This window comes from Manduca sexta, chromosome 6 (genome assembly GCF_014839805.1).
Source record: "Manduca sexta isolate Smith_Timp_Sample1 chromosome 6, JHU_Msex_v1.0, whole genome shotgun sequence".
NCBI lineage: Eukaryota > Metazoa > Arthropoda > Insecta > Lepidoptera > Sphingidae > Manduca > Manduca sexta.
Genome location: NC_051120.1, coordinates 9,184,113 through 9,207,935, shown reverse-complemented (window position 1 = coordinate 9,207,935; position 23,823 = coordinate 9,184,113). Strand labels below are relative to the sequence as shown.

Genomic DNA, 23,823 nt, shown 5'->3' with positions numbered 1-23,823 from the left:
TAAATATTATCTAATGCCGTAATATTTAAAAAAATATACCTACAAAATTCCACTCTCAAGTATCTACACTTAAATCTTACCAAAATGGTCTCAATATTTTACTTTAAGTGCAGAAAGAGACCGCAAACGCAAACGATAACTTAAACCTCAGGAATGTTACATTGCTGCTGGCTAAACAGTGTCTTAGCAATAAGCGGACTTACTTATGGGACTCTAGAGGAAGCTCATAATTCGCGCTACTCATTCTGTTTGTTCTAACCATTGACGTATATTCTATAGACACGAACGTCCATATAAACCAATTCTTCAAAATCTGAACTAAAATGACAACCAAAACGTCACTATTATAACCTATTTATTTGTTTGAACAACAAATAATGTTACATATTTGACTAATATTTTTTAATCTTGTCCAGGTTTTCAGTTAGACTCTAGTTCTTATATTGTGACTGGCACTGTACATAACCACACGCTGTCAATTTTGAAATCATACTAAAGTCAGGTGTACGGATTACAGTACAGATGAGTAGAACACGATGAGTATACGAAACGCCAGATCTAGTACGTAGTACATATATATTGATCGAAGATTTTTTGTATAATCTGCGAATATACAAATTTGCATGCTGCGGTCTCCTATCATTGAAGAGGCCCGACACATTGTTAATTGTAAAAATGGTACGACATTGTTTTTATTATATGCCGTGTATCCTTCGTTGGAGGTCCGTAAATAAATAAATCAATAAATGGTATACTGGAATCCCCTGGCTTAGCAATTGCAGGGTCCTAGAGGAAAGTTGGGAGGGGATAGCTGGGAAGGAAGTGTGGGAGAAGGATAAGGAAACCTCTTAGAATGGGAGGAGAGTAGGCCAAAAAACTTTCGTGAGCCCTTATAGGCCTCAAAGTGAATTGGCAACCATGAGGTATGCACTCTTAACTATGTGCCTAGGGCCGCGACAAATGTCCCCCCTGCATGGGCGTGCAGTCGGTGTGAAGACCGAGCACAAAAGAATTACCCCGGGGAGAATATTGCGAGGTTAACCATCAAGCGGACGACTTGCTCGTACATTCAGTTAGTTATATAAAAAAAAAACAGTTGACCCGACAGACGTTGTCCCGTCTTAACTATGAATTTGCAGCGCGCATTCTGTCAATCGCTGACAGTTATTTCAAACCACTGACAGTTACGTAAAATTTATATTGTCGTTAAGTTTTCTTCAAATTTTCTAATTTTACGCGCATTTTTTAAATTTTTTTCTTTCATAAGAACCTTCTCCTGACAATAGAAAACACTACAAAAAATAAAATAGTGAAATCGGTCCAGCCATTCACGCGTGATGGCGTGACCAAGGGAAATATGGATTCATCTTTATGAATGAAGGTTTGATACATATATATATATATATATATATTCCCTAGAGGATCCAAAGATTATACATTATAGAACCATTTACAGCTAAAGTAATGAAACCAAAATTATTTATTCTTATATCATATCGAACACAGAAACAAGTTTCCAACGTAAATACCAAACTAGTTCTTTAAACGTATTCAATTTATTATTAATGAAGGTAATATATTGTAGTCACTGGATCGGTGGAAACGTGTCGTGTTTAAAATACTTCTTTGGTATCAAAGGTAAGTAAAAACAAAATTAGGTTCTATATTTTGTTATCATTTAATTTCCACAATCTATATTGATTCATGCAATTCGACTGATACTCTCAAGTGACTTGTAGTAGATTGAACGAAATTTCATCTACATTCGTTCAGCCTTTTCTAACTTTATTTCTAACAAACATCTAAAAAATTCTACAAACATTATCATTTATAATAGTAAAAGAAGATAAGAGGTAATATTAAAATTTTATATTTATAAATTATATAAGTTTATTCGTTAATGTTTTGTCCACTACCTTCTTTCGTTGTGTACTCCTTCTATAGTCTCTGCATTACCTAAAGATTGACCGGTAGAAAATGCCTTTGGCTAAAATCCCCCTTTATATTCTTTGTATGTAAAGTGTTATGAATAAATAGTCTTACTAGAAAGTAAAACATTACATATAAAAACCTAAGAAATACTTTAATTCTCAACTCTGCAAACACCTTTGATTTTGTTAAGCAATAGTGTGTCCCACTTTTTGTTTCAAACAAGGTGACTTTGTTAAAAGTGTTGATAACCTTTTCCTTCCTTGACTGTATAGGAGTAAATATAATTTGTTTCATAAAAAAGAGTGTGTAATTAACATTAGGTTTTAGCTGATAATATAACATTTATGAAGACTGGTTCGATTGCGTAATTATATTGCGTGCGCGGTGAAACTCTCCACTGAGTTCCCGGTTTCAAATCCTGAGTCAGGCACAGTGATAGTGGGGTTTTCTGCTCAGTATTAGTCAGGAATCCGAATTTGTGGCAAATGTGGCGAGACTGGTCCTATCGCTATCACAACGACCCATACAAGGCGAAAAGTGAAATGAAATGTAATGTAATAAATAATTTATTTGAATCTGTAAAATGTTATACATTATTTAGATTCCGTCAATATTAACTCTACCACCATTTCTGAAAGCAGTTCTCACCAGAGAAGTACGAGCAAGAAACTCTCGTGTTGCTTTTCAAAATTAAATTAAGGTATAAATTGTACATGATACAGAAAAGAAAAAAAAAAAATATTTACTGTGGCCATTATATGGGTGCCCTAGTTGTACCTGTGCCTACTCCTTCGGAGATAAAGATTTCTTAAAGTAAGCACAGAAAGCACTAAAAGAATTTAGATGAAACTAAAAAAAAACGATGGGACATTTATTCTTAGAGAGTTGTTTCATGGGTAATCTGCAAGATAAATTTAATTAATATTATATAATTGATTACAATAATTTTTTATCCAGGTAATTCTACAAAATCTTGATTTACTCCAGAAGCAAAATACAATATGGGAATTATTTTGTACAAGAAAGACACCAGCCCACCCTGTAGATCAGTAAGGATGGTCCTTCACGCGCTGGGCATCACTGACGTCACGTTAATTGACGTCAATCTACCTGAAAAAGAACATCTCAAAGAAGAGTACATCAAAGTAAGTGAATAAATAGAACAAATTGTCAAAATAATCAAAGATATTTAAGTATTAATTGAACGAAATAATGAAAATACAATAATTAAGCAAATTAACGTCATAACTGTAGACCTAAGATATACAAGATTATTTTTTGTATACCATAAAGTCGATGCACCTAAATTAGATTTTGGTGTAAAAGATCACATAAAAATACAAAAATAATAGTAACAATGAAAACTCACGAGCGGGACGTGTGCGGGGCCGCGGGGAAGGGTATGCTTGTAATTGTTGGCTGTAGTAGTAGGTATCAGGGGGCGAGAGACATGCGCATTTTTATTAATACAAAAGGTAAACTGTTTGATGAAATTTTAATATGTTTTGAGGATAATATATAAGATATTTTAATTTATTTTGTAATAGATTGTGCTATTGATTCTCGAATAACTAATTTCGGGTTTGTAATATATACTAAAAGTAATGTTGTATATTTGCACGAATTTTTTTTTATGACTATGTAAATGTAATTAATAGCGAAGCCAATTACTTTCATATTATTTCTACTCTGTTACTTGTCAGTGAATTATCATAGACATCAGACGACCTCAATTTTATCACAAGATTCCCGAAAACATTACTGATATAACGGTCGTCACGAAACTTGCATCAAAAGCGACATTAAATTTTAACTTAATTTCGTACATGCAGCTCGAGATAAATTGCAGCCAACGTTTTTTGTTCAAGAACGAGCCAAAATTTAACAATCGTATATTTCGCGCTTCAAAAAAACTTTATGAAATTACGGCAAAAATTTAATTTTGCTAATTATTTCTTTCTCGCTCTCTATCAGATAAACCCTCAGCACACAGTCCCCACGTTGAAAGACGGCGACTTAATTATTTGGGACAGGTAAGACGTGCCTTTATGTTAATGGATTCACAAAAGAAATAAAACCGACGATTATTTTATAAAGTGGACTTAATTAAATTTTGCCTATTCTTATCAAAAATTTCCATAGTTACTACTGCCAATATTATTTTTAGATCTCTAAAGAGCATTTTATACCAAATTTTATAAGATAAACAAATGTTTCAAAACACTGTCTTTACAACTGATCATACAAAATACATATTTTTCATTCCTGTAGAGATTTTATAGAGATCGTAAGACGTGTCTCTGGATTCTTGAACTAATTCAAAAGTCCGCTAATATTACCTTTATTTCTTAATAAAGAAACTGCACATTGAAAGTTGAAACATACACAATTAAAATTTAATTTGATATCATTTTCTGCGGATGTCATTATCCATACTGCGTAATTGGCATAACCAAAGAGCGCGTAAGTAACAAAAATATTTTTTCCGAAGACAATTAAAATCGAAAAAGTCTCGCTGTTCATTTTGAATTTTTTAACAATCTCAATTTGGCTTCTATCGTCACTTACGCGGTACTTACCAGTTCTACTTACGCTGTATTCCACTATACCTGACGTTTTGTCATTCCCTTTAGACTAAACTCAACGACAACTATTCTAGAATCATCTCCAATTATCCAGAAAGAAAATGATACGCCATTTCTTCCCTCAGCCACGCGATAGCAACATACTTGGTGACCAAGTACGGGACAAACACCTCTCTGTACCCCGCCGAGCCGGCAAGAAGAGCTATTATTGATCAAAGGCTGCATTTCGATAGTGGAGTATTGTTCGCCACGCTTCGGGGCACTGTTGTGAGTGAATGTATCTCATATTCGTCTTTGCGCAAGACAAACACTGCGAATGTCTTTGAATGGATTTTCAGCATCTGTTTTTGTTTGATTCAATGTGCTTGGTCTTTCGTTGGAAGAATTTAAATGTTCATTTCAAGTATTTTTAAATTAAATAAAAATTAAAACTAACATATAATTAAATAAAATTAATATAATTAAAATACCAGGGAACGTGTGGATAACCGCCAAAGAGGAACATTTACCTAGTATGGGTTCTGGTTTAAAAGAATTTGTAATTAATAATATTGCTAAATATTATGACAGAAGATTGCCTCGGTGGCGAAATTGTACTGCATGCGCGGTACGGCAGCGCTCTGTGGTCCTGAGTTCGAATCCCGGGTCGGGCAAAGTGATATTTGGGTTTTTCTGCTCAGTATCAGCTCGGAGTCGGGAATTTGTACCTGATGGCGATAGCTCGTCCCCTGTCATATCATGGGACGGAACACATTTGGCGAAAAGTGAGTGCCTTGGTTGCGCCTCCGCATATCCCCTCGGGGATAAATGCGTGATGCTGTGTGTGTATGTATTATCACTCCACTTCTAGTAACTCAGGAAGAGTCGTATCATTTGTACTAATTAACATGCAACTTGGTTTTATCAACATTAAAAACAAAGGAAATAAAATAAATGACTTTACCTACCATTCCAGGAGCCAATTCTCTACTTTGGTGAAAAGGATTACACTCCTCAGAACTTGGACAAGATAAGATCAGCGTACGTGTTCCTGGAGAGTTTCTTGACCACGCCGTGGTTGGCGGGGGAACACTTGACCGTCGCCGACATATGCTGCGTGTGAACTGTCAGCACCATGAACGAAATTGTGCCGATAGACAAAAAAATGTAAGTAGCCTCATCGAACATTGATGAAAACAGAATACTTTGATTAAGATAATAATTTTACATGATTTTATTAGGCAATTATACACAATTTCTGAAATTAGGTTTAAAACATTCAGATTTTGCATTACTTTCTTTAAAAAATAATGTATAGCTTCTGTAATTATATTATTAGGCTTCATAATTGACTTATAAGAAAAGAAATTCCAATAGAGAAATTAAATTTGTAAGCTAACATCAGGTCAAACAAAGATCCAATAACCCACGGCTTTGCAAAACTTGAAGCAGCTAAAGCCATAATCCCGCAAATGAATAAACTAAACTCCATCGCCCCAACCAATATTTATGTAAATAAACATTTGCAGACATCCAAAGTTGGTGAACTGGCTGGAACGTTGTTCGCTTGAGGATTTCTACGTACACGAAAATGCACCTGGACTGCAGAAGTTTAGGGAAATGATGAAGGCCAAACTCGGTTAAACACAAATAAGAACTCAGTTGAACAGTTTTGAGCAGAAATCATCTTTTTTTATACGGCAAAGCAATCCCACTGCACCTGGTTAGTGGAGAAGAATCCAAATAAAAGGTCAACTGGAGAGATGCACAGACAAATCCCGGAACGCGACAGATTTCCGTGGATCACCATCATTTACATGTTGCGTACATCGGTCGATATCCGTGCGGATATAAATATCCTTACACTATCTATCCCTAACCCACAAACAGATCAAAATAAAATGATTGATTCCAAACTAACAAAAATGATGTGTATTACTATGCAACTAAGAATTTATAATCTATCGCGCTGTTAGATCTACATATTATGCGTTTATATTGCATTAATAAAAAAGATTCCTTGTTACATAATATTACAGATAATTTTTGATAGTTTGGAATAAAACATTTTTTTACTTATTTTCAAAAATTGAATTTTTTGGACTTTTGTGTTTGTTAGTAGTAAACTCAGAAACAACTCAACATATGGATGAAATTTGGTCCATGAGTAGATCATGTCCTGGATTCACATATTATAGACTACTTTAGATATCCCGGGAATTTGGGTTTAAAATCAGAATTTTAAATAGATGTCGCTGGCATCATACCGTCTTTTAGGGTTTTTTGTAGCAAGAAAAAGGCTTTTCATTCAGGAGATGCCGCAATCAACACAGGTGCCACTTCAATATTTTGAACCAGCTGTGAGTTGAATAATTTCTGCACAACACGGTTTATGAGAATTAAATGGAAAAAAATAAATAATCTTCGTTTTGAATGTTAATAAAAACTCACTAAAATTATGTTGTTGTATTCATTCAAACCATTACTCTCCTAACAATCGTAATTAATACTGGTGATACTATGTTGGGTTTAAATGGCTTTTTCAGCGGTTTGGATATGTTGTAGAATAGAAGATACCTTTGTTGTGACTCATATTTTTTTGTGTTCTATTTTTATAAATATTTGTATGTTGTTGTTTTGTTGTTTGCCTAGTTACATACTTACTCTAAAATAAACACTCGTGTCAATAACACATCTTTTTTACTTAATTTTAAAAATAGCTTAGAAAATATATACCAATTATTTACAACAGAATAATTATGTAATGCCAGGATGACAACAATCTCTAATATCATTGTCCTTTAACCAAGATGAAGTGCTAGAAACCTGATGTTATTGAGCCGCTTCATGTCTCCTTAACCTATGTGGAGTATGGCCTGCAATTATCCATTACACTTTTGTAGCTTAGTTAAAATACTCCGCCTCTTTAGACGTCATACTAGCTGTTATGTGCTTTTCGTTAAAAACGGGCATATACTTGTAATTTTTCCAATAAAATTAGATATCATGATTCGCTTCTTTTAATATCCTTATTAAACTTAATCTTTCGTTATGTCTTGCTCCTCGCTGATCCTCGTACCTTATCCTACTCCCTGACCCATGGACGGTAACAGGAGCATCGCCTGGGATCCTGGACCTCTTCTTAGAGTGCGCTCGTCACTTTATTGGAAGATTCGTGAATAGGTTTGCGCAGTATCCGCCTAGTATCTATCGTCCTTCTCCGTTCAGGGGTCATCATATGTGGTGTCTGTTCGACTATACTATTTTATTAGCCATCTTTCGCTTCCCCATAGGAAGTGCTCGTTACACGTCCACCCATTAGGTATTTGACAAATTTATATGAGGAATTTGATTTGACGCATAGATTTTCGCCTAATTTATTGTGATAATGAGTATCCATATAATAAGACCTCAGAATACCCAATGGAAACACAAAATGATGACGATAGTCCAACATTAAAAAATAAGTTTTAAATACAGATAATAATAAATAATACCAGCTCTGTATTACAATACTGTCCACTGCTGCGCATGTATATCTTCTACTACTAAGAAGGTTTTTTTTCCTTAGTTTACCACACTGGCCTAGTCCAGATTGGCATACTTAACATACACACAAAAAAAATTTGCTTTATCGTTAAAGCAAGCGATACTTCACAAAGAATACTCACATAACTTTACTAGCCAGAAGTGTCAGTCTTGGGTTTTAAATCTGCAGACTTTCCTCTCGTAGATTGTTCCATAGTAAAACAGATACAATTAAAGTGTAAAATGAAATTATTATTTTATACATCTCGTACATAACTTTCCATTTCACTTACTTTAGTCGCTAATATTTATTACACACTTTTATAAGTTGCCGTTAAGTTACCACACAACGTGGGTTAGAGAGTAGAACGCAATGCAGGCACGGATTAAGATCTTCCCTAGGGGACACAGCCTATAAAAGCTACAGTTGTCACATAACATAATTTTGTCACAGAATACATAAATTGCGTTGTCCAGCATACGTAAAGAAATAAGTAAAGTTCATAATCATATTCTATTGCGCTTTCTCATCAGTGGAGAAATATCTCCACATGGTGACACAGATAATAAATATATTATCTGTGTTACCATCTGCGCAATATTTTTATACAACTTATAGTCTAAGAGTCTAACGGGCTCTTGCTCTATTAGAATTATATTAAAACATAATCTATAATATACATAATTTATATAATTAGTTAATTTTTGTTACATACGTTTTTATTTTAATAATGTTTGCTGTGTCTTCTTAGATGTAAGATGCACAATATTTTATTTTTATGTTAAGTGGTAATTGATTTACGTGTTGTCTTTTATAGAGAACTTATAATAAATAAATAAAAAAATAACACCATTCCAAGAGTAACCAAACAAATAGTATAATTTATACAATTTCACTACATGGTGCATTGCGTCTTACTGCAAACACACGTCACTGCACATTTCTTGCGATGTAAATTAGGTCCCCCGGAAGCAACGCCAGTACACCCCTGCCGCGGTGCAACAAAGAAAACTTAATATGAGAAAGTTTCTTGAAATTATAATGGATGGTTTTGATGCAATGAAAAATGAATATTTCAACTCGATTCTTTATAAAGTTAACCGTTCGTGTTCTGAATAACTAGTGATGTTATTAAAAATAACATCTTTGTTGGTGCTATTTAGTTCACGCTTTAATAAAATGAATAAAAACTTTATTTTGTAAAAATAATTTTTACACTTCAATAATTACAGTTATTTGAACCTGTAAAATGTTATACATTATTTAGATTACGTCAATAATAACTCTACCACCAGTTCGGAAAGCAGCTCTCACCAGAGAAGAACGGACAAAATACTTTGGTGTTGTTCTGTAACACGTGCACTTGTAAAGTCATATATAAGTACATAAATTCCTAATCACTATTCTAGTGTAATAATATAAACCAAATTCAGTGACAATGGAAGGTTGCTGGTGGTTATAGCTCAGGTTTTCCTTTTTAAGCTCTAGCCGCACGATTATATAGCCACTACTAGTTCAATAAGTTAGAATAAGCCATTGTTACATTGTTCTATGTACTTTGATATTACTAATAATAAATAAATAATAATAATAATAATTAAAACAGACTGTATGCATAGTTACTCCTTGGCAGTCTTGTATGATGTCATTGGCGTCTGTCAATCTTGGATTAATAAAAACGTGTATTATAAAAAGCTGTATTAATAAATTACATGCAAAATATAACAATAATCTCAATTCATCATCGAACAAACATCTCCATCTCCACAAAGACGAAATCATCCCTAATTACCCTCTCAACTTTCCACGACTCGGGAGCAATTAATGAAATTTTGTATCCGCTCACATCCGCAGATTTCTCAACACGAAGACAGTGCGACAATAACGAATGACCGCCAACAGTTACAGCCGGTGGAAGAATTAATTAAGCTTCCTTTGCACTACTCGTTTCTTAAAACTTGCAAAAAGCAGTTTTTCAACTTATATCATGTAATTAATTATCCTTTGCTTAAGTGAGAAAAAACTCAGTTTCCGCAACGTCTCGTTGGATGATGATAAGCAAGATGAAAGCGCGTCGGAAATTGTAGAAGTTGCTATCGTTATGCTGTAAAAACATAGTAGACTAGTAAAATAAATAATAACACGAGTTTTACAAAGGGTTTTTTATAGCATAGATTAGCAAACCAGCTCATAGATTCCCATAATAGTAACCTCCAGACTATAAACACTGGTAGTCCCAGAAATAAAACAAGGATGTTGTTAAAACTTAGACCTTATTTACAGTAAAAAAAGTTATGTTTCGGTGTATGTTGTGCAGGATTCGCAAAGCTAGACCACAATTATGGGATGGGAGACTTATCTTTCGCCCGAGTGGCCCATCATAATCGTCCATTTACATTCTGTGGGTTAGACTTGTTTGCCCTCTGGAAGTTACAGAGGGAAGGCGACGAATGAAAAGATACGGAGTGATATTCACATGTTTAACGATTCGAGTCGTACAATGCACATATCGAGTTAGTGAGATCATTTACTGCTGACTCCTTAATTCTGGCCTTGCGACGTATGGCATCGAAACGCGGTTGGCCGCGACACATATATTCGGACAACGGTACGAATATGCGAGGTGCCGATGAGGAACTGCAAAAATCTATTCAAGAAATAGATACTGAAATTAAAAAAAATGAAGGCGTTAATAATGGTTTGGATTGGACCTTTATTCATCCGGCTCGAAGGACCACTTGTTGATGAGCCAGTACTCAACCAGTTAAGATTAAAATAGGCGTTATAAGAAAATTATTTATTCACATACGACGAAAAACTCTCAAGTGATAAGTAAGTACAAAAAACAACATTTTATCGAAGGGTCGTAATTTAAATAATTAAAAAACAAACAATTTTACTAAAAAGTATTTGCGTTGCCAATTGATGCGTTGCCCGTTGCAAGAGGGAGGTACACATACAAGGGAAGGGAGAGGGATATTCCGTCCTGTGAACATTTCACCATATGAAATAATAAGCTATTAACTTTTTTCTTCAATAAAGTATGATCCCAATAACATTTTTCGTTCAATCGGGAAATTTGACCAATCAGAACAAAGTCTTTTTGACATAATTACAAGTGACTTATTTCGATTGGTTCTTTCTCGGAATCACGAATTGGGTCTTCACGATGCAGGTTGCCTAGTGTGAAGACCATAGGATATAAACTCATATGTAAAGACTTGTCAGTTTTTAATAAATAAAAAAATAAAAAATCGGATTGATGTGAGATTTGGATCGTTTATTGTAGACGGCTGTTAGTAGGTGACGGCCTTATGCGGGATGGCTGTATGACTCTGGAGGTCTGAGATCCACAGAAGCGACTAGAATTGTTACGGCTCACCAAATTCATTATCATTTCATACCGTGGTAGGTAACGATCTTAAAACACATAATAATTCTAATCTGGCATTTAATGAACCGTAAAATGCGCTTTATTAGTATTGCTAATTTATGAATATCCTAATTACTACTTTGTATCAATAAAAAAATCAATAAGTAAGCATGACGGCGCCTTAACTTACGCATTTGAAAATCCTGTTAAAAAAATAGCGTGTAATTTAGAAACCAAAATTGTTACAAGATAATTTCATCTGGTTACAGTCGAAATTCCTTCGTTATCAACATTCAACTACGTCTTTTCCCAATTCTCATTATGCTGTTACAAAACCAGACAGGTAACCGAATTATCTGGATTTAAATTGGATTCTTTGGTGAAACCTGATTCAGAACTATTCGTTTCTTCAAAAGCCCAATTCATTACATTTAAAATGATGTGTCTAATAAGTTTCTGCTTACGTATACAGTTTGTATTATGGGTAGGTAAATAAAAGTATATATTTAATTTATAATGAATTTAAAATGCAAGCGTCGATAGCTTAATTGGGTGTGGAATGGACTGCTGAGACGAATGTCCGGAGGTAAAAATCCCACGGGCACACACCGCCGACTTTTCTAAAGTAATGTGTGTATTCTTTGTGAAATATTGCTCCATTTAACGGTGAAGGAAAACAGCGTGAGGAAATCTGCTTACCTAAGACATTCTCAATAGGTATTTTAAGAGTGTGTAAGGTCTACCAATACGCATTAGGCCAGCATAGTCTACTAACGCTTAATTTTTCTCAGTAAAAAACTAGCTTTAACCTTTGGTCTACCAACAAACGAATATTATCATCAGTCATTGGATTTACCTCATGGCTTATCACACAACACCGTAGCTTAACACACTATTGAAAATTTTTAAAAACAATCGCGATAATCGCCCTTATTCCAATTAATTACGAATGCGGCCGAACGAATGGATTTTATCATTAATTTATAGACATCTGCGTTCCACTTAATTGGCCATTAAAAAAGAAATTAATTATCCAATTAAGCTTAATTTTTGATTCCGAAAATATCGAGGTGGGCAAAGGAAAAGAGGCTTTTTGTACTAAAAACTCATTTCATTTCCACCATAACTTATTATTGACGTTAATGAATTTGAGGTTACGATCAAATTTTTTAATAAAATGAAATATTTCATTATACCAGGACATAGGAGGATACTCTTCAATTAAGAGACTATGGCCCGAGATGCAGCCATGGAGTCTTATTTATCACTTTTATACAAGGGTATATCACCTAGCATTAAAATATCTGTTTTTTTTTTTCATACAGACCAGCAGTCAACACCGGAGGAAAATAGCGAATGGGATACTAGATTCCCACGACTTAGCGACTGCAGGGCCCTGGAGGAACAGTTGAGCAGGGAACAAAGGGATAGTTGGGAAGGAAGTATAGGGGAAGGATAAGACCATCTTAGAATATTTTAGAATGGTCAAAATAAAGCTTAACAATACAAAGTGATTCAATTAGTATCTGAAGAGATGATTTTTTTTTAAATATCACACCTGAAATGAAAGATTGTGCGGAAATTCTTAATATACTGCACTGCAAAAGAGGAAACAAACACAATCTTTTTAAAAGACTAGTGTTTAAGCACTCTGGAACAAGAGAACACAAATACGTTTACAAAGTGGGCAACAACCCTAAAAGATAAAGTGGATTCCGTTTGAATGAATAAAATATGAGCTGCGACGACCGAGTTAATATTAATGAGCCAGTTACACACTGTTTACAATTGTTTTAGACTGTTAAAGTGGTAAATGACAAGTCAGTAGGTCAAGCGGAGACCAGAGATGTCATAAAAACATAAGCCAAAGTAAATATTTTTAGTTCATTCGTAGTTCAACTGGTGGCCCGCCCTGTGGAATGGGGGCATTTGGAGAAATCCACCACGGTATCCCCGGCCTGTCGTAAGCGACTAATAGGGGCCACGAAGGGGGTCGTCGGCGGGCAGCAGGGGGCTGTCCGCCCTAGTGCATTTTTGTGCACTTTTGCACATGTTTCGGTTGACCCCCGGGATGGACGGCAGTGTGTAGTTGGCCTCATGCTGCCATAGACACCGAGGGCGTCCTTCGGTACGCGGGGGCTTCTAAGAACCCCCCCCATAGGAGACGGGCCGCCAGGCGGCACCGCGCAGGGGCGGCTGCGGACGAAGACTTAGACACTTCCGTCAGAGGAAGCCAGCAGTCGTCCCTAATGCGCCGAAGAGGGCCACCGCGGAGTTTTAGCTGGTAGGCCGTGCATAGGTTAGCTGTACATAGGGTTAGGGACTCGGCCCGGCTGTCGCCATCAAATCCGGGCGATTCAACGCCGGACCGTAAGGCACGGTTACCCCAGCATAACCGCTCAGTCGCCCCCCACGAAGGCTGGGCGGTAGTAATAAGGGACTTTCTCCGCGAAACCAAAAAAACAAAAAGGTCAACTGGTGGTAGGTATCTCATATGTGAGAGTACGCCTGGGTAGGTACCATCGCAACGTTTATTTCTGCCGTCAAGCAGCAGTGTGTAGTCACTGTTGTGTTCCGGTTTGAAGAACATTGTAACCAGTGTAACTACTGGACATAATGAGACTTAACATCTCACGTCTCAGGACGGCGAGCGCAGTGGACTACCAAACAATACGTTGTATTTCAAGATGTTGGATAGTGTTTCTACTGTTTATAGGGGGTCATATCGCTTATCAGGCGAACGGCAAGCTCGGCTCGTCATTCAAAGCGATAAAAAAGAAGTCGAATTAAATATTTTAGTTAATTTGTAGGTCAATTTTATGGACTGAAATTGTGTAATTTATTGATTGCCTTAGCAAATACAACGATTAAATACTTGATTGTTGAAAATTAAATCAAAAGCTGGTAAATAAAAAACTGCAATTTGAATGTTGCGTCTACCTGATCTACCGCAAGCTCTTTCCGCTATCGCTTTTGTTATGCCAACGAATTCACAACGGAATACATGTTGTTTGTCAAACCAGTTCAAGATGTCGACAAATAACTCAATTTGCTTGTTCTTCTGTCTATATTACAGGCAAATTAATTATCTCAATCAATTTAAAACAATACCTTTAATTTTAAAGGAAAAGGCAGATTTAACGTCATCTTTCATAAGATTTCAAACTGGCGTAGATCTAAATATGAATAAGGCTTTAATTTTCCTATAAATGATATCCATTCTATAGACACGAACGTCCATATAAACTATTTGTTCAAAATCTGAACTAAAATGGCAACCAAAACATCACTGTTATAACCTATTTACTTACTTGAACAACAAATAATTTTACTTATTTGACTAATATTTTTTATTCAAATCCAGGTTTACACTTAGACTCGAGTTCTTATATCATGAGTACCACTCCATACACAACCACAAGCTGTCAATATTGATACTAAAGTCAGTTTGAATGGATTGCAGTTCAATTCAGTTGAACACAGTGAATGTTCGGAACGCCAAATCGAGTACTAGTGGCGCGCCTGGGGGTTTTCACCTCGGATTAGAGTTATAGTGAATGAATTAATACGATCGATGTGGGATATTGTTTTTTAAACTATAAATTGCAATGTTTACCCAAAATTTTTTTGTGCACTCCATTTTTTCATTCGCTTGCATCAGGTGCAGTGGGGTCTATTTGCCGTGCTATTATATAAAAAAAATAAAATAAAAAAACAAAAATATGGTCCCTATTATATATGGATATACGTTTATAAATAAATTTTGCCTTATTTTAGAATGCATCCTTTTTTCACCCACATCTTTCAAACAATATACCTATTTGTGAATTATCTGGACATATTTAGAAAGGATATAGTATATTTCCACTGTACATACCTTTAACTCACTGTAAATCAGTAGTAACCTCCTCCTAGCCGAATTTCGACCACGGCGGCCAATCTCAACGGAGATCAGCCAGGTACGCAGGATATATTATAGTGCACAAGTGTGTGCGCAATACACAGATGCACTCTCTGTTCCTTCATTCTCATAGTTCAGTGAGACGGCAAACTGACATTACCGGAGAGATCAGGCGCAGGACCAACGGCTTTACGTGCTTTCCGAGGCACGGGGGTATCACACCACCAACTACCTGACTCCGAGCTGCGGCTGAGTAATTTTTAAAATGGAAAAACCCAATCATAATTATTTTAGCCCGACGCGGGATTCGAACCCAGCACCTCAGCGCGATAGACGTACTTGTACCATGTGCAATTACAACTACGCCATCGAGGCAGTCGGTAATCAGTAATAATTAAGAACGTAAAATGGAAGGTCCCCACGGACGACCTTAATTCGACATATTGATGGATTTTAAAAACATCGAAAACAGTGTTGGTTAACGGAAAGTTTTCATCTAGGTACAAGTTTGATTAAATTTTTAATGACCAATACTAAGTCATGGGAAAATTTATATAAGTAAAAACGGAAAAAAAAATAATAGCATCAGTGGAGTTACATTCAATTTAGATGGGGGAGGGGACTGAAATTTGTGTGCAGATAATCTAAATAATGGTCTCTTATGTTTACGTAAGTGTTATACATCGAAATAACCAAAGACTGTAGCGTTGATAGTCACGCGGCGGGGCAAAGTCTTCGAAACGTCGGGAGAAAATCATAATATAAAAAACCGCGATGAAAACCTAAAAATATTTTTATTTCAATAGTCCAAATTATTCAATAAGTACATGTATGTGTCAATCTAGTGGGTAGCAACGCCCTCTACCTTTTTTTCTTTTTTTTTTTTTTTTTGTTTTCGCGGAGAAAGTGCCTTATTACTACCCAGCCTTCGTGGGGGGCGACTGAGCGGTTATGCTGGGGTAACCGTGCCTTACGGCCCGGCGTTGAGCCGCCCGGATTTGATGGTGACCTTCGAACGTCCTCTACCTGCCTACGCCCACAAACACTAACAAGTATTGAAATATTTTAAAATTCAAACATTCAAATAAAGATATTGAAACTTAGAAAGATACGCTCAACTAAACCTGACGTTTTTGCATAACATTATAAAGTATAAACGGTGAGAGAATCTCCAACAAACTCTAAGCAAATTGTCTTTTAATGTCCTTGCTAAGTGCCTAGATATCCATGCATTTTAAAGCATCGTCGCTTCAACGAGAATTAGATGACACCTTCAATTGTACATCAACTAGAGAACCTCTCTCCTTTAATTATTCGGGTTAATTATACAGGTTATAATATTAAATCTGTTTTTAGAAAAACAAATTGAAAAACGGTATTCAAAATCCTGTTGATTCAAAAAATGATCAATAAACAAAAATTAAGTAAATAAATTGAAAAGAACAAAAATAAATTATAAGATTTTGATTCATCTACAACTGTTATGTATGCTGATTCTACACCGTACATTTATCTATTCTCGGAAAAGAAGCAAGAAGAATAATTATGGGAATTTATAACTAGTCGGCCATTCTAAATATTATCAATACATACAAATAAATTGCTTTAATCGAAACGAAACGAAAAAAAATCGGCAAAATGGAAAAAAAATTACCAATAAACAAAACGCAGCCCAAATTTCTCACAGCAAGGTATTTACCTACAAATTAAATTCCGTCAAGTCTTTACAAAATTTGAAGAAACTTTTCGGGGGCACAAGCTTAAAGGCAAAGCACTTAAGGCCTCTAAAAACCGGCCATTTCAATTTCAATTTCCTCTCCAATTTGTTTTGCGCCAAAATTCCATTTAGCGTCGCCAAGAACCGTACAGACGTCCTAAATGCGACGAAAAATTCGCAAAAGCTTAATTTGAATACGGCTGAATGTGAGACTCGTTAGCGGCAGTACTAGTGTTGCGTTGTACACCTGCTGCTGGTCTACTACGAAATATTACGTGAGAAATGAATGAAGCCGGTGCACCAACACTTGCCAAGCAAGACTCGAAATATTAGGCGAGAGATGTATTCAGAATGACGTTGAATATGCTCTCAAGATTTACAGAGTAAGAGTCAAAGTCAGCCGTAAATGTATGGGAATTACCACACGAAACAACCTTGAACTTTAGAGTAATCAAAGAGAATGTTATGATGGAGATTTAATTTGGAAATATTTTATTGATGTTTGACTTATTAGTAGCCATACCTATGAAATATTGAATTAAATGATTATACTTATTTGATATCGGCTATTAGATAGTTGGCACATCTGTAAATAACATTTATTTTATCAAATCGAAAGAAAAAATTTCGATTAAAGATCTTGCCAGTACAGTTGCACGGTAAGTAGTACAAGAAATTCATAGAACAAACATTAGAGCATAATAGTAAATTAAAAACTTATAAAAGTTAATATACCGCAATAATGTTAGAAATTAAATAAAATACCAACATTTTAAACCAGCGATAGCCTATGAAGAAACCTCCAAACTTAGAAGTTCTCCATAAAAATTTCTAAGGTAAAATAAGTTGAACAACCAATACAAACAAACACAGAATGCCAAAACAACACAAAGAATAAATAAGGGTAAAAATTACAGACTCCGAACAATGATTGGCCATCATTCGCATTCACGACGAACATTCGGCAAACAGTCCACAGCTCATAGTAGAGGTGTCGGCAAGCACCGTTCCCTTAATGAAATCAAGGAAATTAAATGTCTGTGCAGTCCAAGTTCGTTCCACCAAGACCATGTGCTAGTTCTGCTCGGTGCATAATGTCATTACCATAAGTAATATTAACGACTGTTGGTAATTAGATGACAGCAGTCTTAATACTGTTCGATGCAAGCCATATTATGGTAATGATATTTGACGAAGTAATTCAAGAAATGAAATTGGCATTCAAGTCGTTTTTTGCTTTTATTTCGGCAGCTGGATGTATTGTGTGTAATAAGTTTTGTGGTTAAGTATATCGCATGTTCTTTAACTACTTTTCCTAAACTACAATTATAAGAAAGACACCAATCAATTTTTTGTTATGGATAATTTCTAACAAAATAATTACGGTAACAGTTGCATTGATTGATAATTTTACATAGATTTATCAATAAAATGCTTAACTGCCAAACATGGGTGTTTAATTTTATTAATCCAATATTGGAAGTCATAACAATACACATAAATATATATGTATTCGAATATAAACTCTTTGCGGTGGGGGTATAAAGGAACTGTCAATATATAATAATATATATATAAGACAACAGACAGACATTACTATTGAAGAAAAAACTATCGAAATCGGAACAAAAAGGGCTCCCGGAAGCACATGTCTTAAGAAAAAAGGAAATTGGGGTGAGTTGTATAGTTATATATTAGTATGTATGTTTAAAGACCACACAGGATCGAGAAGTCCGCACGTTGGCCGAAGACAAAAACTTTATGTATTAACATCTTTTACATAACAATGGGGATTAAAGCTCTGCATATTGAGGTTTTTTATTGACCTGCGTCAGTAAGAATATCCTTCATATTACACATATGTAAAAATTATTTAAATATCAAATCGCTGCAAACCGATGCAAACGACTGTGAACAGTCTATTTTTGCACTCTGAGAAAATTTCGTCACACTTGTATATATTCTTATGGGAATGATCTGTAACGGAACACACACTACGCCTTTTATCTCCAAAGGGGTAGGCAGAGGCGCGACTGGTGCACCCAATTTCCGCCACGTGTGTACCGTCCTATGATATGATAGGGGAGGCCATCGCCGTATCGAGCACAAATTCCAGACGCTGGGCTGATGCTGGGAGAAAACCTAATATCACTCTGCCCGCCCCAGGGATCGAACCCGAGACCTCAGTACTACAGTCTTACCGTAATACAACTACGCCTCCTAGGCGCACTTAATGGCGCTTTTCAATTAGCAATCCCTATCTTAGTCAATCCGACCTCGAGAAGAAACCAATCAAAATAAGTCATTTGTAGACACGTAAAAAAGCTTTGTTCTCATTGTTCTATTTTCGATTGATTGATTGGAAAAAGTTATAACGATCAATAGAAAACAGCTCTAAATATACTACATGAATGGTGTAACAACGTAATTTATAGTTCAAAAACGCCATAGATTTTTTGATAGATTCACATCATTTTCCAATTGATATCATTTTACACTTTGATCAGTTCGTGAGTTCCACAAACTAGTTGAAGATGCAATGAACAGAAACTGGTGGAGACCAATAATCCGCTCTAATTGCGATACATCAAATGATGACGATCCTCAGTCATGAGGTACCAACTACAGAAAGAGAAAGAGAGAGAGAGAGAGAGAGAGAGGGGTTTTCTAATTTCTGCGCAATACGGTTCATCGTCGTCTACCGGTATGCTAATCAAAATACTGCATTAATAAATAATGCATTCGATCTCGTTCTAATTGGCTCAAACACGGCTGCATCTGACATCCGATGCTTGAACGTCAAAATGTCACGACGCCGCCAAACCGTTCGCCACTGATACTCAACCGCCGATGTAATAACTTGGTACAAGAGATAGGAGCCGGCGGTTATTTTACAGCCCTTTTTAAAAATAAACCATTGCGGTCGTTAATATGTCACGAAATAAGAGCTGGCGGTTCTTTTAGTCTTTTAAAACAAGACAATTACGATCGTTAATATTTCACGTAAATAGACGAATCAGTATAAATTTTTTTCTAAAGTGCTTACATGTTACGTATTTTTTTTTACTTTCCTGGTGGTAGGATATATTTTAGGTGTTAAAACTATAATGGCCTCCGTAAGTGTCTCGCGTTCCGGGATCAGCATGTGTATAACCGATTCCAACAGGCCGGCATTATTATGTCGACTGTCGAGGGGTAATTATTTCTTGTCAGTCGACATTCTGTTGGACCCACTCCAGTTACCGTCAGGTGTAGTGAGTTCACTTTGCCGTATCAATATCAAAAAATGATTTATTTCGGGACTAAATCGAAGATTAAGATTGGTATCATTCGTTGAAAACGGTCATTATTTTCTTTGTGGAGGCTTAAATCGTAATCAATAATTACATAACCAAAAACTTTGAAGTACAGAAGGGGTACTATTCCCATCAAAGTTAGATCAATAATTTATTTAAATAATAATAAAATATTCTCACGTATAAGATAAGTCAAGGTATCATAAGTGTTAAGTACGTTGGACTACGTGATTGTTAAAAAAATATATATTGGTACTTACATTTAGTAAACCTAGAGACATATACAATCTTACTTATAAAAATTTCGTAAAGCTATGCTTAGTTAAATCACAAATTTACTCGATCAGCTGTAAGTCAAAACCCGCCATCTTGCCTCTTAATAAGGTTTAAACTAGAAAACGGATGATGTTTTTGACAGCTATTTAAGCAATTCTTGAGCACCTTAACGCTAAAACAAGTTAATAAGTAACACTGATTGATATTAATGACTCGCTCGACGTTGCTGGCAATGCTTTCGTACTCACAGGATGCGAGAAACAGAACAGGAGCTAGTATTGTACCAGTCCGCTTTGACCAATAACTTACACCACGTCCCACGTGCCAGCTAAACTGAAATAATGAAGCTGATTGCACCAGCTTACCTTGATTAAAGGCAAGATTAATAGCACCCCAGTGGCCATGTTTATAGTACATCCGATATGCGAAGATTTTGATTGCAATGTTAGAACAGTCTGATTTGCTGATTAGAAATTCCTTGCGCATACATTGGTTGAAGGTGAATGATTGTAAAACTATTGATAATGCCCAACGTTTAGTAATTAAATGTAGATACGTATCAAAAGTAAATTACTCGCATATTCTTTAAAACATTGATCATAATGGTAACAAAGGAAAAGGCACAAGTTTACAAGACAATATTATATCGATGTTACGGCGACATAATTTAAAATGGTCTAAGCAATTATTACAAAATTCCACTATCCGATATATTCGTAAAACCAATAATATAGCCAATATGAATCAGTGTTCTTTGATATTCCTAAATCTAGAATTAAAACGGCGTAAATGCAAACATGTAGAGCAAACAAAAAAGTGATTAAGTTTCAAATGCATTTCTCAATTATCATTATTTGCATTTTCATATGTAATTCTAAGGATGAGAGCAATTTAATCTAATTAAAAACAAGAATTTCAAACACATAATTACCGCCTAATTCACCGGAAACAGCTTTACATCCTTAATAGACCAATCAGAACAAAGTTTCTTCTAAAGTACTTACTGAATACGTATTTTTTATTTCTTTGCCGGTGGAAGGATATATTTCAGGTGTTAAAACCCGCCATAGTGGCCCACGTAAGTGTTTCGCAAATTTAATTAAAAACAAGAATTACAAACACATAATTGCCGGCTAATTCACCGGAAACAACTTTAGATCTTCACTCACGCTTTAAACGTGTTAATTGAACCCCGTTAATGAATTATAGGGTGCGAGTGTGTCAAAAGGTGTGTGTCAAGAAATCAACATTAGCAACAGCCTCACAGCCGTTTCACATTATAAATTAAATTAACGTTTCGGGCAATTTTAATAATTGATGAACGCTCGCACCCCAATGACGAGTTAATTACAATTGTTAGTCGCTTCGATGAGATCTGTATTAAAATATGAAATTCCTTGAACAGATTTTCGGTCATATTTTTTATTATTTTCTATTGAATAGGTTTGCATCGTGACTTTGCCGCATTGATTGATTGGGATTTAATATCGTCATACCTAGATAACGATCTGTTAATCTATTTGATGTGTACCAAAAAATTCATCATGCCTGTGCTTTATGCGAATTCTAATATTAAATCAATATTTTTCTTTTAAATGTAAATTCGAAAAATGTAACCGAAAAATAATAATATAAGGAAAATCTATAGATATTCAGTTTCATATTACAATTTGCAGAAATGTCCTCAGCGTAAATAAAAACGCACTCTCGGAACTGAATATGTTTGAGCGTAAATACGCTCAGCATGCAATGGCTTATTATAACAACGTTCTTAGATTACCACATTTGCTTACTTCACCGATACGATTTATTCAATAAAGCAAATACTCCAACGTTTTCTTCAAATTCTAAATCAAAAAATCTCCGATTTATCCAATCGAATCATATCGAACTAATCGTCCAATTAAAATCAGCATACAAGCAGATTACGCCGAGCAGTGCCAAAAAATGGATCACAAATTTATTACGCTCGTGGGGCACGCAAATCTGTGGATTACATGTTGGGTTGCCAACTGTTGTGTTTTTCCAGGACAAGTCCTTGTTTTGAAGAGGTTCAAAGTGGCTTTAGTGGTTTTCTGGAGCTTTAAATAGTCTGGTAAAGATCTAAACAGAATGTGTTTGCTTAAGTTTAATTTATATTTTAATTCATATATTTTTCAATTTACAAATGAAACCTTTCGTAACTGTCGTCCGTGCACTAATTAATTATTTAATACAAGAGACGATATTATAAAAAGTTATATATTGTCAGTTGACTTCTTTTGATCCTAAGTTAATGTTAGTATTTCAAAATTTTCAAGTTGATATCTGGTTTACTACAATTAGCATTAGTATTAAATAGAATTTATTCAAACCCTAGGCGACATCTGTTTTTAAACAAAGGAACTGAAGTGCTATCTTGCATCACAGTCTTCATCGTAATTGATCAATTATCCCCTTTCCTTTTTCCTCAAATATTGTAACATACTTAATTTTCTCGATGGTAACAACGTTATTTTAAAATTAGTAAACTTCTATTTCGCATATCTAAAATTAATCATTTATTTAACGAGTTAAATCAAAATAAGTCTCAATCAATACCAAGCCGCAACAGATGGCAATACCATACAATATGGTAACCGACAACGCTGTCATTTTAAGCTACTGTTACATTTCGCCGCTCAATTCCAATTTAGCATTAAAGAGAATAAAAAAAGAGACGAATTCTTTTTGCGTGCCATGAATTAATTTCTACGCTGCGAAATATCTTCATCCCGCGAGGAAGAGAGAACGAAATACAATTAAAAAAAATACTTCTTATAAAGTGTTTGGAAAATTATGAAAACCGTTGGAAAGAAATAATATTATGGCCACGGACGGTGTGGCTTCAAATAATTTCAGTATAGTTTCTTTCTCAAGTTTTGGGTTTATTGTATCTGGCTGGAATAAACAAACAGACCAAACAATGTCTTGTTCTAATGAGTTGCAATTCGACATAACTAAGACGGTTATATCTATTAAAGAAGACCGTTAAATTCTGGAAAATGTCAAAAAGAATAAGCGAACTATATATCTTTCTCTTAATAGAGACAATGAGAAAAGTTTTGGACATATTCTTGTCATAGTCTCATTAGCAGTTTAGGTTAAAAATAACTTAATTGTCATAAGGCTGGATTTTTATTAAAATGATGTATTGAACACTACAAGCCTCAAAAAATGCTGGTCAATTGTACTTGAAAATAAATCTAATGTAATA

At 35.2% G+C, this 23,823-nt stretch overlaps 1 pseudogene; it reads left to right on the top strand.

The window, feature by feature from the left end:
• Nucleotides 1-1,312: 1,312 nt before the first annotated feature.
• LOC115440489 lies at nt 1,313-6,955 on the top strand (annotated as a pseudogene).
• Nucleotides 6,956-23,823: the final 16,868 nt, after the last annotated feature.